Source organism: Bos javanicus, chromosome 8 (genome assembly GCF_032452875.1).
Source record: "Bos javanicus breed banteng chromosome 8, ARS-OSU_banteng_1.0, whole genome shotgun sequence".
In the NCBI taxonomy this organism is placed as follows: Eukaryota; Metazoa; Chordata; class Mammalia; order Artiodactyla; family Bovidae; genus Bos; species Bos javanicus.
The window spans coordinates 74,437,876-74,455,376 of NC_083875.1; the positions used below are offsets into that span (position 1 = coordinate 74,437,876).

The 17,501-nt window shown below is 40.6% G+C and overlaps 1 protein-coding gene across 1 annotated transcript in view; it reads left to right on the forward strand.

The window, feature by feature from the left end:
• The window catches only part of DPYSL2 (dihydropyrimidinase like 2), a 118,296-nt gene that overhangs the window by 2,280 nt on the left and 98,515 nt on the right, over positions 1-17,501 (forward strand). The window lies entirely within an intron of this gene.

Sequence of the window (17,501 nt, forward strand, 5' to 3'; positions counted from 1 at the left end):
ATCATTTAAAAAATGGCAGATCAGAGGGCAAAGGTTGAAAGTGGCCATCTTCATAAATATGGCAGTGAATTAAAACTCAAGTTTGAAAGGCAAAGTTTCTCTGGGTTGAATAACACATCTCTTTTCCTGCCCATTTAGAAGCTTGGATATTTGATCATCACAGCTACTTATTTGAACACTCTCTGAATTTCATAGAAATTCTAAATTGTAAACCTAGGGCACATGGAGGGGGAGATTCAAAGAGGAAATTCTTAACCAATACCCCAGGCAGTTTTAGCTTCTGCAAACCACATTTGCTGTAGGTATTCAGTTACTAGTAACAGGGTGATTCTGGCTTGATCTTTCAGCAGCCTTCCCTGAATTTTCATTTTCGATGTTGCCGTATCACATAACGGCCGTTCCTGTGGGAATTTTTTCATTCATGACTAAGAGCATTTACCAGGATCAATGCTTGATGATTTCTTATCTATACAAGAGAGAAAAAGGGATTGGGACACATACACACACACATATAGCAGTAATGCTTATTTCCAAAAGTATGGTTGGACCCACCACTTTGATGGAATTGAGTAGCCATTACTCAGTTTTCAGCTAATGAGCAGGGTAACTGCCAGCATCCCAGGGCATTCTTATCTCATGCCCTGGAAGAGGGGTAGCAGAGAACTAGAATGAGTGGATCTTGGGGCTCCTCTGAACCTGTATCCTCCTATGAACCTGTATTTTTACGTATGCTTATTGTATGATCCAAAGTGACTTTGTCCACATTTTGCTCTAGCGGGTTCTGCTGTTTTTATAGTAAGGCTTTGGGAAAGGAGGGTACAGGCTTCCTTAGCCCAGATGCCATGTGGTTTGTGGGAGATGAGGGGAGGTTGAGTGTTTGCAATTGCGTTTGCAGGCGTGAGCAGGTTGGCAGCAGAAAGCAATGGGTGTGGCTCAGTTTGGCTTGGTAGATTGTGGAAAAAGAAAATGCTGGTGTAATGAATGTGAATGAGGAAGGCTATCTCATTACCCTCTTTTTCCTTTGTGTCCTTGGGGACATTCACCTTGGGCTGCAGTGGGTTAAATAGATCACCACCCATGAAGGACTCCGAGCCTCTTGGAACAGAGCATAATTCTCCCTGCCGGTACCCAGCCTCTTCCTTTCCTCTTAGGAATCCCTTTCTTTCCACTCAGACACAATTTAGCCAGAACCAACTGTTCAGCCAGGGCTTTCAGGGTCTTTTCCCAGCAGCAAACAACCTACATAAACTAGAGTACTAGAGTGTTAGGGAGTGATTCTCCACTTCCGTGGGCAGGTGCCAGTGAGTGGACTAAACAGTAGCGTCCTGAACTTGACAAAATCCCCAAGTCCGTATAATGATTTCTGATATTCCCTTCCATTCTGTGTCCCCATCCCATCTCCCCGTGTTAATTATCTTGCCAGCCCTGAGTGCCCAGTAATTCTGCTGCCCTCTACCTGTTCAACACCATCCCTTGATGGTGCTTTTTCTAGATCTTTCTCCAAAAGCAACGAGTTCTGAAATCACTCTCTCCTCCTTTGCCCCCCTCCTTCTCCCATTCAAAATCTCTTCCTTGTATTAATCTTAACTAGAAAGAAATCCCAAAGATTGAAGGCATCCATCTCTTATGTAACCGATACACAAGTTGTCCCCAGAGATACTTGTTTGATAATAGACTAGCCTGTTCAACAGAATAGATGTCTAGTTAGCGGGTTGTGTGGTAGAGATTTGTCTGGGAGCCTAGAAAAAGGGCATTAACTTGATATTTTAGAAGCCACATCATTTCAAAAGGGGAGACTCAAAAATGGACATTCGTGTGTTCAGGGTGCCCAAAACCCTAAGATCCATCTGGGTTTGAAGGAGGTAGGGTACTTGGGGAGATGAAGGAAATCATTATGATCTATAATTATTGGTTACTCTTGATTTCCCAAATGATCATATAATTAGCTAAATTTTAAAAAGTCATTGTGGTGTAATACACATAACATACCATTTACTTTCTCATTTTAAAGGGTACAGTTAAGTCATGTTAAATATATTCATACTGTCATGCAGTCATCCAGAATTTTTTCATTTTGCAAAGCTGAAACTCTCTGCCCATTAAACTTTGAATTCCCCATTCCCCTGACAACCACCCTCCTACTGTCTGTCTCCAGGAATTTGACTCCTCTAGGTACTTCACGTAAGGGGATTCATATAGTTTTGTCCTTTTGTGACTGGCTGATTTCACTTAGCATCCTGCCCTCAAGTTTCATCCATGTGGTAACCTGCGATGAGATTTCTTTCTTTTTTAAGGCTGAATGATATTCCTAGAGTTAGTTCAATTTTCACAAGTTATTGATGATTGAAAAATTTGTTACTCAATGAATGGGTCTATACTGAATTCGTTGTGAGAGGAAGTAGGAATAATAGTTGGGATAAAGTAGACTCACCCAGCCTGGGGCCCAAGGCCTGAGCGGATGGAAATTCCTACCAACTAAACAGCCTTTTCCATCTTCCTTGCCCTGTAGCTTGAAGGTGGAGAGGACAATTGCTGTTCTTGAACTTCCAGTGACAATGTCTGGCCATGACCTCTTGAATGTTACATGGTTCACCAACTTGGGGGCCATGGAAATCAGGCAGGGAAGAGGCATTTCCTACCCTTGGTAAAGACAAAGTCTTATGGGTTCTTTGGTGACACTCTCTGCTTCTTTAGGAATGAAAGGAGAGTCAGGTGATGGATTCACATGTGTACTACCACTGAATGTCCAAGCTTGAAAGAGACCTAATGATTGTCTGATCATCTCATTTTAGAGGTGGAGAATTGGATGCCCAGAAAGACAACTCTTCACCCTGTGGAACTCATGTGACAGTCCCACAGTGGGGGTGAAGACCTCTTACTGCCCAGTCCCGCTGCAGTCCTACACCAGTAAAACCTTGTTATTTAGGGCTTCCCTGATGGCTCAGATGGTAAAGAATATGCCTGCAATGCAGGATCAAACTTGGGTTTGATCCCTGGGTTGGGAAGATCCCCTGGAGAAGGGAATGGCAAAAACCTTGTTACTTATATAGCACTAAGTAACTTTAGAATGTATTTGTGGGAAGAGGTGAACTTCATGTCCTATGAATCTGTCAACTTGATTGCTCCCTAGAATGTACATTTACAGTCTAGATCCTGTATTTTTAAAAATTTTTAATTAAATTAATTAAAAGATTTTTAAATTAATTTTTTATTTTTATTTTTTGGCTATGCTGCATGGCTTGTAGGATCTTATTCCCTGACCAGGGATTGAACCTGTGCTCCCTGACTTTCACTATGTGATTAAAGAACATCTTAATCATTATGGTATACTGAGTTGTTTTCTATATTAATTATTATTTTCTCATTTTATCTCCAAAGAATTAACTATTGAACTCCTGCAAAAATAGTTCTGAGTAGTTCTGTTTTTTTGGTTTCTGTTTTGCCATGTACTCTGGAGCCACTTATGAAAAAGACCATTGATCTGTTTTTATGAATGTGTCCTACACTTATGATATTCTTAAACAAGAGACATGGCTTCAGATATCACTGGACAGAGGCCAACTCTGACCCTATGAATGACATGCTTTTCTAAGATTGGAGTAATGTGATGACAGTGTGATTTTCCCACTTGATGTAAATCATGAACTACAAACAAATAATGAGGGAGTCAATAGAAGCCTTGGCAGGTGTGTTGATGGGCACTTGGGTTGGTTGCATCCTGTGGTCAGGGCTGGTAGCAGAGGCCAAGAGCTGCACACAGATAGTGCCTTGAAGGGGAAGCACCTGGTCTTGAAGATGGCTTGAGGTTTGCATTTGAGACATACAAACAGCTTGCCTGGGCTCTGATTTTGATGACAGACCCAGATAAGTGCTCTTGCAAGTAGAAAGCCTGTGAAGACAAAGAGAAGACTATAAGCTTGGCTTCCTAACCCCTAGCCCAGAACTCTTTCCATTGGAGAACTGCCTCAAAATCAGAGCCCGGATAGCATTTCCTATACTATTTTTCTGTCTTTATACTCCTATCAAAAGTGAAAGAGAAACATTGTTTATCAGCGTCCCTGACATCACTGGGCATTATAGCTCCTATAGATATTTCCAAAATTTATAGATGACAAGCGGTATACTGCTTTTTGCAGATTTTCCTACTAATATATTCATATTTAAACACTGATTTGTAAAAAATTATATATTAAAATTGATACATTTTAGAATCGCTTATTACACATTATTTCCTAGTTTGCATCTAGTTTTTTTTTACTGCCTTTATTTTTTGACATCCAAATTTAACCTTTACATGGTTAAGTCAGTTCATCTGTTTTAACATGCGTTTTGCCTTTCATTATTGCTTTTAACTTGGATGTCTTTTAAAATCATTTTGGGTTTCATGTTTATTTATATTTAAATCTGGCAGTTAATTTTTGTCTCTAACTTGAAGTAAGGTATAACTTAATTTTCCAAATAGTCAGTTGTCCAAAAGGCATTTTTGCGAATAACTGATATTTCTCCACTTATTTTTTATATACTCAACTTTTCATATATCTCTGTATGTGTTTTTGCCTTCCTGCTCTGTTTCACCGATTTGTGTTTCTAATTTCATAAGATTCAAAACCACTTTAGTTACTATAACTTTTTAAAAATTGAGGTATAGTTGATTTACAATGTTATATTAGTTTCAGGTATACAACATAGCGATTCAAAATTTTTATAGTTATTATAAAATACTGGCTTCATTCCCTGTGTTATACCGGAACTTTTTAATATCCTTGCTTTTCTTCATTTTTTCCATGAAAGATAGTTTCAGTATAGAAACCCGATATGATTTTACCAGAAGTATATTAAATTTAAATATCGAATTATAATTTATAATGAATATAAATAAATCATATTTATTTTTAAGAAAGTAAGACTTTCTACCTCAGTTTACAGTATGTATTGCTGTTTTTCAGGCAATTTTTCAGGTATTTCGTTCTATTCCTCTGAAATTTTTTCTTACATTTATTCTCAGTTGTTTTGTTGCTATTGTGAGTGGGAAATTTCCCCACTATATATTGTGGTTTACTTTCTGGGGACTCTTGAGTTCATAACACATAAAACATGTATTCATTTGGCTGCATCGGGCCTTAGTTGTGGCACACAGGGTCTTCAGGCAGCACGTGGGCTTCTCTAGTTGAGGCACATGGGCTCTAGAGGGAGCGCTTAGTACGCTGGGACTTAGTCGCCCTGCGGCATGTGGGATCTTCCTGGACCATGGATCAAACCCACATCCCCTGCATTAGAAGGCAGATTCTTAACCACTGGACTACCAGGGAAGTCCTGAGTTTTATGTTAATTCATAATAGATTGCTTTATTGAACTCACTCTGGTTTCTGATAGTTTTCAATTGATTTTCTTGGGACTGTTTAATTATTTAATATTGCTTTTATGTCTTTTTTCCCCAATGCCTTTATTTATTATTTCTCTTCCTGGTCTGATTACGTTGCTTGAACAAGAGGTATGTTGAGTAGAGGTGGTTTTATTAGGGTTTCCTGTTTGATTTCTGACTTTAATGAGAGGTTGAGTGAGTTGGGTTTATTACTTGTTGCAGTTAGAAAAACCACATACCATAGGGAGCTATAGGGTGTCTGTAGGAGGTGAGAGATTTGGGCTGTGGTGGGATGATTTTGGGGAGAGCCCAAGGAAGTAAGCATCCCTTTGGACTGGGTGCTGTCATAAAGTGATGACAGTTCTTTGACTAGATATCTCAATACCCCTTATCTGTATAAGGGCAGATTAGACTGAGGACTGTGAAGAAAGCTGAGCGCTGAAGAATGGATGCTTTTGAACTGTGGTATTGGAGAAGACTCTTGAGAGTCCCTTGGACTACAAGGAGATCCAACCAGTCCATTCTAAAGGAAATCAGTCCTGGGTGTTCATTGGAAGGACTGATGCTAAGGCTGAAACTCTAGTACTTTGGCCACCTCATGTGAAGAGTTGACTCATTGGAAAAGACTCTGATGCTGAGAGGGATTGGGGCCAGGAGGAGAAGGGGACGACAGAGGATGAGGTGGCTGGATGGCATCACCGACTCGATGGACATGAGTTTGGGTGAACTCTGGGAGTTGGTGAGGGACAGGGAGGCCTGGCGTGCTGCGATTCATGGGGTCGCAAAGAGTCGGACATGACTGAGAGACTGAGCTGAACTGACTGAAAGCTGTGGTTGGTAAGGAAGCAGCAGGCACTCATATTAATTAGAATGGGGTGATTTTGTTTGGTATTTTGTGACTTTGGACAATGTTCTTATTTATTTATTTAAAAATTTTGTTGGAATACAGTTGGTTTACCATGTTGTGTTAGTTTCAGGTGTAGAGCAAAGTGAATTGGTTATACATATGCACACATCCAGTCCTTTTTAGATTCTTTTCCTGTATAGACCATTACAGAGTATTGAGAAGTGTTCCCTGTGCTGTATAGTAGGTCCTTATTAGTAATCTACTTTACGTATAGTAGTGTGTATGCATCAATCCTAATCTCCCAATTTATCCCTCCCCTCCCCTTTCCTCCCTGGTAGCCATAAGTTTGTTTTCCACATCTGTGACTGTATTTCTGTTGTGTAAGTTCATTTGTATCATTTTTTTTTAGATTCCACATGTACCTGACATCATGATATTTATCTCTCTCTGTCGGACTTACTTCACTAACTATGATAATCTCTAGGTCCATCTATGTTGTTGCAAATGACATTTCATTCTTTTTATTTCTTTATTTTTTAACTGAAGGATAATTGCTTTACAGAACTTTGTGGTTTTCCATTATACATCAACAAGAATTAGCCATAGGTATTTCATTCTTTTTTTATGGCTAATATTCCATTGTATGTAACTACCACGTCTTCTTTACCTGTCGATGGACATTTAAGTTGCCTCCATGTCTAGGTTATTGTAAGTAGTGCTGCAATGAACATCATGATGCATGTATCTTTTCAAATTATGTTTTTCTCCAGATATATGCCCAGGAGTCAGAATGCTGGGTCATGTGGTAACTCTATTTTTAGTTTTCTAAGGAAGCTTCCTATTGCTCTCTGGGCTTCGCTGATAAAGAAGTAAATAATCCACCTGCAATGCAGGAGACCCCAGTTCGATGCCTGGGTCAGGAAGATCCACTGGAGGAGGGATAGGCTACCCACTCCAGTATTCTGGCCTGGAGAAGTCCATGGACTGTATAGTTCATGGGGTCACAAAGAGTCGGACACTACTGAGCAGGTTGTATTTCACTTCACTTCATACTGCTCTCCACGGTGGCTGTACCAATTTACATTCTCACCAACAGTGTAGGAGGGTTCTCTTTTCTCCACACTCTCTCCAGCATTTATTACTTATTAGTAGACTTTTTGATAATGGCTATCCTGACCATTGTGAGGTGATACTTCATTGTGGTATTGATTTGCATTTCTCTGATAATGATGAAGAAAACAATAGCAAAGATCAATGAAACTAAAAGCTGGTTCTTTGAGATGAACAAAATAAATAAACCTTTAGCCAGACTCATCAAGAAAAAAAGGGAGAGTGCTCAAATCAATAAAATTAGAAATGAAAAGGGAGAAGTTACAATGGACACCATAGAAATACAAAGGATCATAAGAGACTACTACAAACAACTATATGCCAATAAAACAGACAGCATAGAAGACATATTCATATTTTGTTACCTGTGATTTTCTGGAGGAGTCTTGTCTTTGTTTTTGATCCGCCATGGTCACTGAGTGGCTTTCTCTGATACTGATGCTCTGTGAAATTTACATTCGACAAGAGAATGCTCAGGCCTTTCTGTGAGTGCCAGGCCAGCTCTTGGCAACTATTTTCTGTTTCTCAACATACTGTTAAAATCAGGACTTGGTGTGATAGAGTCTATTTCTTAGTGTTTTATGTCTGTTTCTATTTTAGAGATATCTTTCTGTCCTCCACTGAAGAAGCCAAATCATTTCTTGAACTCTTCCTTCCTCTCTCCCAGGAAGTGGGATCTCTTATTCCTTGTCCCGTAGTAATTTTTCATAAGCTTGATATTTTTCCTTTGTATTTACCTTCAGTTCAGGTGAAGTCCCTTCAGAATCCATGTTTTCACTGGAGGAGGGTGTGAACAGTCTTTGGCCTCATTCCCTGACTACATGTACTAGTGGAATCTTCTTTATTAGGCTTAGAGTTTGTGGATTGATTCAAACACCAAATCCTTGTCCAACTCCCATTTCTGGTGCCAAAGTTGCAGATTTTGGCTTTCACTGTGCAGTTAAATTTCAAAAACAAATTTGGGGAACAACTTAAGGGTTGCCAAATTTTTATGTTGCTAAAATAAGGATGCTAAAATAAACAAATAAGCAAACAAAAGTAATCCTCCAAATAACCCCAACATGACTCTGTAGTATCATCTAACAAAATGAAGATTGTTTTAGCACCAAAACTATTAAAAGGAAAAAATAACTCTAGACTTTAAACATGTGCATAAATTGAGCTTTATTAAAAATTAAATGTATTGTTCTTGTTTTTCTCATTTTAACCTAGATTTGTGAACATTTTGTTTTTTAGGCACCGTGGCCGCCAGGCTGGTATTGATTAAGGTGGCATATCTCTTAAAATTTTTGTATTTTATATAATTATATTTTATATATTATTTTTATATTTATATTAGTATTTATATACTGACAATGGTTGTATTAGTTTTCAGTGTACAGTGAGGTGATTCAGTTATACATATACATGTATCCATTGTTTTTCAAACACTTTTCCCAGGTAGGTTATTACAGTTTATCGAGCAGAGTTCCCTGTGCTATACAGTAGGTCCTTGTTGGTTATCTATCTTAAATACAGCAATGTTTACATGTCCATCCCAAACTCCCTAACTATCCTCCCTGGCACCCTTCCCCCTGGAAAGGTGGCATATCTCTTACCTCTCCTCGTCTGGCCTTTCCCATACAGCATCTTTCCAGAAGTGTTTCTCTCCATTGGATAAAGAGACATGACCTCTCCCAGGCCAGCATGGGCAATTGTTTTAAAATGCACCTGGAAAATAAAATAAAATAAAATGCACCTGGGATTTGTTTCAATCAAGTATGGAAAGACACACAGGTGTGGAAGTTACTGTCATGAAGCAAAGACGTGAGGTTTTATACTCTTAGATTCCTAGAAGGTGGAGACAGAACGTGAATGCAAGGCTACATGGGAGGCATGGGAGCAAGTCAGGAGGCAGTGAGAGTGAGGGGAGGACGTGGATAGGAGCCATTATTCTGGTTTCTGGGAAGGAACAGGCAAGGCATTGTTAACAGGATTGGCTGGTTTGGATAATTATAGTCAGCCCTGACTGGAAAAGGCGATGGCACCCCACTCCAGTACTCTTTCTGGAAAATCCCATGGACCGAGGAGCCTGGTAGGCTGCAGTCCATGGGGTCGCGAAGAGTCGGACACGACTGAACGACTTCACTTTCACTTTTCACTGTCCTGCATTGAAGAAGGAAATGGCAACCCACTCCAGTGTTCTTGCCTGGAGAATCCCAGGGACGGGGGAGCCTGGTGGGCTGCCGTCTATGGGGTCGCACAGAGTCAGACACGACTGAAGCGATTTAGCAGCAGCAGCAGCAGTAGTCAGCCCTGATACATAGGAGCCGTCTCTAGTTGTCCGATATTTGCTTAAGGGATGGTGGGGTGGCCCTGAGTTTAAGAGCTTCAAAAAGGAGGCATATGGGAGACTTCCCTGAAGTCTAGTGGTTAAGACAGCATGCTTCCAATGCAGGGGATGTAGGTTCGATCCCTGGTCAGGGAACTAAGATCCTGCCTGACATAAAGCTATAGCAAAAAATGTTTAAAAAGAAGGCAGATAGGATTATGACTTCTGGATTAACTGGCTTGCATATTAAAGTTACACTTCCAGCAGAGTCTAGAAATCTAGAAACTGGCTCACCCTGGGAGGGACAGTCTCTCCAGGGTCCACCAGGCCCCAGATGTCCAAGGACTAGCAATACAGAGCCTAAAAAAGCATGATCGATATAACAATACTAGCTGGTAATAGTAGACCTAAGATTATTACAAGATTCTGGCCCTATGTGTCAGTTCAGTTCAGTTCAGCTGCTCAGTTGTGTCTGGCTCTTTGTGACCCCGTGGATTGCAGTACTCCAGGCTTCCCTGTCCATCACCAACTCCTGGAGCTTGCTCAAACTCACATCCATCGAGTCAGTGATGCAATCCAACCATCTTATCCTCTGTTGTCCCCTTTTCCTCCTTATGTGTCTGTTGGTCTTAAATGTACAGAATTATTGGGTGCTTTTGAAGGCAATGGCATCCCACTCCAGTACTCTTGCCTAGAAAATCCCATGGATGGAGGAGCCTGGTAGGCTGCAGTCCATGGGGTCGCAAAGAGTCGGACACGACTGAGCGACTTCACTTTCACTTTCACTTTGTAAGGGCGTCTCTGATAGCTCAGATGTTAAAGAATCTGCCTACAGTGCAGGAGACCCAGGTTCGATCCTTAGGTTGGGAAGATCCCCTGGAGAAGGGATGGCTACCCATGCCAGTGTTCTTGCCCAGAAAATTCTATGGACAGAGGAGCTTGGTGGGCTACAGTCAATAGGGTCACAAAGAGTTGGACACAATTGAGTCGACTTAGCTCGCTCACTTGGAATCATCTTAGCTTAACAATAGTACACCAAAAGCAATATATCTTTATAATGTTATTCTTGAAATAATCCCTAACTGCTCTGTGGCATGTCTGGTCATATCCTAATTAGGTATGGCCTCTGAAATGATCATGCAGGATTCAGGAATTAAGTCCTCCAAGGTGTTATCCCAGTTTGGAGCCAGATAAAGCAATGCAGAGATGTGCTACAAACTATTTGATATTATCACCAGCTGTTTTTTTTTTTTCCTTCCTTTTTGCCATTTAGTTAGGTAAGAAGATGTACTGATGTTAGGTGTGTTTTGCATTCAATTATTGAGGTTTTCTTCAATATCAGTGGAGAATGTATTGTATGCAAAAGGTTGAGAGAATTTTCCCTGTTACGGAAAGCTTTTTGGTTATATCAGATGGTGGCTTTGAACAAACCACCTATTCCTTTAGACCTGAACATTGAAATAGTGACCTCCTGGAGTTATTGGGATGACTGAATGGAGTATTGTATGTAAAATGCTTGGCCTGTGTAGGGGCTCAGCAATCTTAGCTGTTATTGTAAAATGAGTAGGAGATGGACGTGCATATAAATTTTGTTGTTCAGTCGTGTCCAACTCTTTGCAACCCCATGGACCACAGCACGCCAGGGTTCCCTGTCACTTCACCATCTCCCAGAATTTACTCAAACTCATGTCCACTGAGTCGGTGATGCCATCCAATCATCCCGTCCTCTGTCATCCCCTTCTCCTCCTGCCTTCAATCTTTCCCAGCATCAGAGTCTTTTCCAGTGAGTCAGCTCTTTGCATCAAGTGGCCAAAGTATTGGAGCTTCAGCTTCAGCATCAGTCCTTCCAATGAATATTCAGAGTTGATTTCCTTTAGGATTTATTGGTTTGATCTCCTTGCTGTCCAAGAGACTCTCAAGAGTCTTCTCTAGCACCACAGTTCGAAAGCATCAATTCTTCAGCATTTAGCCTTCTTTATTGTCACATCCATAAATGACTACTGGAAAAACCATGGCTTTGACTATATGGACCTTTGTAGGCAAAGTAATGTCTCTGCTTTTTAATACGCTGTCTAGGTTTGTCATTGCTTTTCTTCCAAGGAGCAAGCATCTTTTAATTTTGTGGCTGAATCACCATCCACAGTGGTTTTGGAGCCCAAGAAAATAAAAAGTCTGTCACACTGTCCATTGTCTCCCCATCTAACGGTGTGTAAAAATAAAGCACCATTTGATGAGATCCACAGCAACGGTGTGAAATTACTTGGAGTGTCAAAGTGGGAAGAGTTTATTTTCATTTAATTGATGGCCACAAATTGCAAATGGACATTCACCCCTTTCAAAGACAAATGCTCTACATCTTTTCTCCACTCAAACCATATATACTCTTTACTTCTGCCTTCTCTCAGTGGATGACTCCACTTTCTTCCCTGGGAAGTAGCTCGGGGAGCAGATCTTCAGGGAGGAACCCTCTTATTTTGTCGCCTGTCGTCACTGGAACAGTCCTCCCTTCCCTTAAGCTCACAGCAGAAGAAAAGTCCCTAGTCTGCCACGACCATCTGCTCACGTTCGCCCTGAATACCATCACCTCTGGAAACTGTCCATCCCCATGGTCATCTACTGGATCATTTCCATCAGCATAAACAGCCTTCAACACCTCCATTATAAAACAACAGAGGTAAACCTCACAAAGTCCTCTCTTGACCCCACAGTCCTCTCTGGATCCTGAAACTTTTCTACTCCTTCGTTAGGATACTTTTCTAAAGTCTAATCTATATTTGCTGTTTCCACTTGTCCCATTCACTGTTTAAAAAAAAATAAACTTTCTGTACGTCACAGAGGAATGTATTTGTAAACACAGAAGTAAGGCTAAAGCCCACTTTAATGATCCTCCCCATCCTTGTCCCCTCCTCTGACCAGAGATGACCAAGGTTTATCGATTCCTTTGTATCCTTCCAGCCCCTTCCCTGCATATTTACCTGCTCATATATCCTTGGAGAAAATGCATAGGATTATTTGTGTGCACGCATGTTTATTTTACCTAAGTGATATCACTATATTGGCAGCCTGTTCCTTTTCTCTCTGTGTGTTTCAGAGGTCTATGTTAGTGTGTGTGAATTATGTTAATTCTTTTATTTTAAACATTTAAAATTTTAAAATATTATTTATTTGGCTGTACTGTCTTTAGTTTTTTTAGTTGCAGCATTCGAGATCTTTAGTTGTGGTACGTGGAGTCTAGTTTCCTAACCAGAAATTGAACCTGGGGCCCTTGCATTGGAAGCACAGAGTCTTAGCCACTGGCTCACCAGGGAAGACCCTTGTTAGTTCCTTTAAACTCACATTCTTTTAACTGCTGATATTACCAATATTTATTGTGTGCTGCCATGACCTGTTCTCTATTTCCAGTTGTTTTACTGAGGATACCTATTTAGGACTTTTAATGGCCCCTGAGGAGTAGATATTATTGTCTTCATTTTAACAAGGAAACTGAAGCAGAAAAAGAGGACTTTGCTTAAGGTTAGATGCTCAGGAAGTGATGACATCAGGATATAAAATCAGGCATTTGGCTCCAGTCTGTGCTCCTAATTATGACATTGTTCTTCAGTATAAATAGTGTTGTTTTTTTGTTGTTTAGTCACTAAGTTATGTCCGAAGCTTTGTGACTCTGTGGATTGTAACCTGCCATGCTCATCTGTCTGTGGGATTTCCCAGGCAAGAATACTGGAGTGGGTTGCCATGTCCTCCTCCAGGGGATCTTCCCGATCCAGGGATCAGACGGTAGTCTCCTGCTTGGCAGATGGGTTCTTTACCACTGAGCCGCCTGGGAAGCATAGTGTGAATGTACCATGTCATATGTTAGCCATGTTTCTTGTTGTTTCCGGTTTTTCTTGACAATAAACTACGCTTGGGTGGCATCCTGTACATGCTTGCTTGTTTGTGGGGGCCTGTGCGTTTCAGTGTGGTACACACTGAATAGTGAAACTTCTGAGGCCCAAGGTAAGCACATCTGACATTATTATAGATACTGTCAAGTCACCCTTGAAAAGGACTGTCCTTTTCACACTCCCATCGGCCCTATGGGAGCAATCTTATTTCCCCATGATCTCACCAGCACTTATGAAGTCATAAAACATTGTAGGACTTCCCTGGTGGTCCAGTGGTTAAGACTCCATGCTTCCAATGCGAGGGACACGGGTTTGATCCCTGGTCAGGGAACTAAGATCCCACATGCCCTGCAATGTGGCCAAGAAAAAAAAAAAAACTTCAGCCACATAGGTTAAAAATCGTAGCTCATAATTTCCACTTGGCTTTGTCTGAGTGCTAGCAGATGGAGCGTATTTTCAAAAAGTTTCTAGTCGTCTATAGTATTTCTTTTGCAAACTGCCTGTTTATAATCTTACTTTTCCCTGGGAATGTGTGTCTTATTCTTTTTGGTTTCTAAGAGTTGTTTATGTATTTGAGATACCACAACTCACTCTTCAACCGACTTTAATATGACTTCTATATCTACTGAAACTCGTAAGATGATAGTATTTTCCATTGAATTGGAGTGAATTCAATGGGACCTTTTACTGTCATTTTACTCTGTAGCCCAGTGATTTATGACAGCGCCTATTGTAGTGGGTTTGAAGACAGTTTAGGGCTTCCCTCATAACTCAGTCGGTAGAAAATCTGCCTGCAGTGCAGGAGACCCGGGTTCAATCCCTGGGTCGGGAAGATCCCCTGGAGAAGGAAATGGCAACCCACTCCGTTATCCTTGCCTGGAAAATCCCATGGATAGAGGAGCCTGGTGGGCTACAGTCCATGGGGTTGCAGAGTCAGGGACGACTGAGTGACTAACACGCAAGTTGGTAAAGCACAAACGTGACCACTAGATGGCAGTAGCACACAATCAGCTTTTTGGGGCGGAGCTTATACAGGTTGGGCTTCCCTGCCATCTCATGGACTGTAGCCCGCCAGGCTGCTCTGTGCATGGGATTTTCCAGGCAAAGAATTCTGGAGTGGGTTGCCATTTCCCCTTCCAGGGGACCTTCCCCAACCAGGAATCGAACCCACTTCTCTTGCATCTTCTGAATTGGCAGGGGGGTTCTTTACCGCTGAGTCACCTGGGAGACCTTAAAGAATCTGCCTGCAGTGAAGACTCACTTCACTTCACTTTGACAAGTTGCTAGAGATTGGAAGTCTCTCCCAGCAGGAACCCTACCCAGAACAGAGGTGTGGGCTGCCACCAAAAAGGGAAAGAGGGCAAGGGGCCTCGATGGGGAGAAGGGCGTCCTACAGGGTGGATGATGTTATTCAGTAGTACAGTTGTGTGTTTGGGTCAAAGGCAGCTATCCTTTAATGCCTTTTATAGAGGATGAGATGGTTAGGTAGCATCATTAACTCGATGGATATGAATTTGAGCAAACTCTGGGAGATAGGGGAGGACAGGGGAGCCTGGTGTGATCCAGTCTATGGGGTCGAAAAGAATGGGACGTGACTTAGCGAATACACAACAACAGTAGACACAAGAATTTTTAAATCTATGGCTAGCAGATGTTGGGTGCAGTTTTTCAGGATGTGCAAAGCAGGCAGGCTTTATTTATTTATTTATGAAATCTCTCCTTAATGTTGAGAGCATTCATTTATAGCTTTGTACATTGTTTTAAATTAGGCTTAAATTTATAATTCTATGTTTTAACTGGCAGCAGACAGGGAAAAAAAAACCAACTTAATGTAAACCAAGTGCTATCTTGTCAAAATGAGATGGCCCTTGTTTTTGTCTTGTAGTGACTTTTAAAAATATTAGATATTATCTGGAAAAATTTTAAAGTTATTTGTAAAATATTTATCTTTTTTTTTTGTCTGCACAATTACTTTAAATTAGAGTTAGTAAAAACAACTACTGATTGTTGTTTGTTAACTACTGATTGTTAAGAGATGTAAAAGCCATCTCTTCTTTCTCAGGTCCCTGATCTTTCTCACTCTTCCTTCAAAATGCAACAAACTCTTGTTGGTCAGTCAAATAATGATAAGAAACTACTCAGGCAATCCATTTAAGTCACCAGCAGGCAAATGACAGCTGAATTTTTTTTCTCTGTCTCCCCAAAAATTTGCTAGCACTTTCATGTTTTGATTGAAGGGAAACCTCCAACCCCGACCTACTCTATGGAAACATCCAAACTGAGTATTTATTTCTCTCAGATAATAGTGTAAACATCCTTGTATAAATAATGGCTATTATTTGATACTGAAAAGCTATCATTTTATTTGTCCCCATTCTAAACCAGGAGGAAAATTTTTAACTTTATTGCTTTTGTTTTGAGACCGCTTGTGAGTCTGGCAGTTTTCAGTTTTCTTGATTTAAGTGTTGTCCTTCATTTCAATGACATAAACATACACAGCCCTAAGAAAAACAAGCAGTTTTCCCCTCCCCCATTCATATTAAAGATATGTCAACCTAAGTAAGAAACAAAAAGAGTACTGTTTAAAGTGCATTATCGTATACAAATGGAAAAAATACAGTATATATTTAACATGCAGTGATGTGACATCTAGATTTTTAGAACAAACTCCAAACCAAATCTAGTAAATCCTAAGTAAAACCATCCCTAGTGCTTATGCGTTTAAGTACCAGGTCTCTACACGCTGGGCCCCTCATTCAGTCTGAAATTTTTCAATCAAATCCTCCTGAGCGATTCATATTTTAAGTAGACTTTATATTTTATAGCAGTTGTAGATTCATAGCAAAGTTGAAAAGAAAGTACAGAGTAGCCACATACCTCTTTCAGCTACACAGGCAAAACCTCTCCATACTACTGAGAGCTCACCACAATGGAACATGTGTTAAAACCCGTGAACCTTCATTGACGTGTCATTATCACTTAAAGTCCATAGTTTGCACTGAAGTTCACTCTTGCTGAAATTTTATGGGGTTTGACAAATGTATAAACAGTGTATCCACCACTGTTTGATACATAATCATTTCACTACCCCAAAATTCTTCTATACTCTGCCTATTCATTCTTCCCCTCAACCCCTGTGACCTCTGATCTTTTTACTGTATCCATAATTTTCCCTTTTCCAGAATGACATATAGCAGGAGTCATCCAGTATGTAGTCTTTCAGATTCACTTCTTTCATAGTAACACGCATCTAAGTTCCCTGCGTGTCTTTTCATGACTCCATAGCATTTCTTTTCAGTGCAGAATAATGACACTCCAGTGTGTGGGTGTTCTCCAGCTGAATAATATTGCTCCATTGTCTAGATGTTCTACGTCCATTCAACTACTAAAGGACATCTTAGACGCTTCCAACTTTTGGCCATTATGAATAAAAACAGCAGAGAAAGTTTACTTTTTAAGAACCTCCAAAATATGTCAGACCTTAGCATGGATATTGCTGCACATGAGTAGTAAGTAAGTAAGTCCGTGTAAGTTTTAGTCTCTCAGTCGTGTCCGACTCTTTGTGATCCCATGGACTGTAGCCCACCAGGCTCCTCTGTCCATGGACTTCTCCAGGCAAGAATACTCGAGTGGGTTGCCATTTCCTTCTCTGGCAGGCAGGCTTTAAATGGCTAAAAATATGTTTATTGGGGGCTATGTTTAAAGCAATCGGATGTGTGAAAATTTGAGTTTGCTGTGGGCGGGCTTTGAGCCAAAAGTCCCAGTGTACTGTGAAGACGCGAATAACATAAGGGCCAAGATACAGGAGGCACCTTTAGCCCATTTATTTAATACTGTCTTCTTTGAAGCACTTTTCTGATTTCTGTGATGCTGTATGCCTCTAGTTTTCCTCCTAATCACCAGCCTCCTTCTCAGTCCTCTTTGCTGACTCATACTCTAGTGTTAAGTGTTGGTTGCTTAATGTGTCTGACTCTTTGCAACACTATGGAC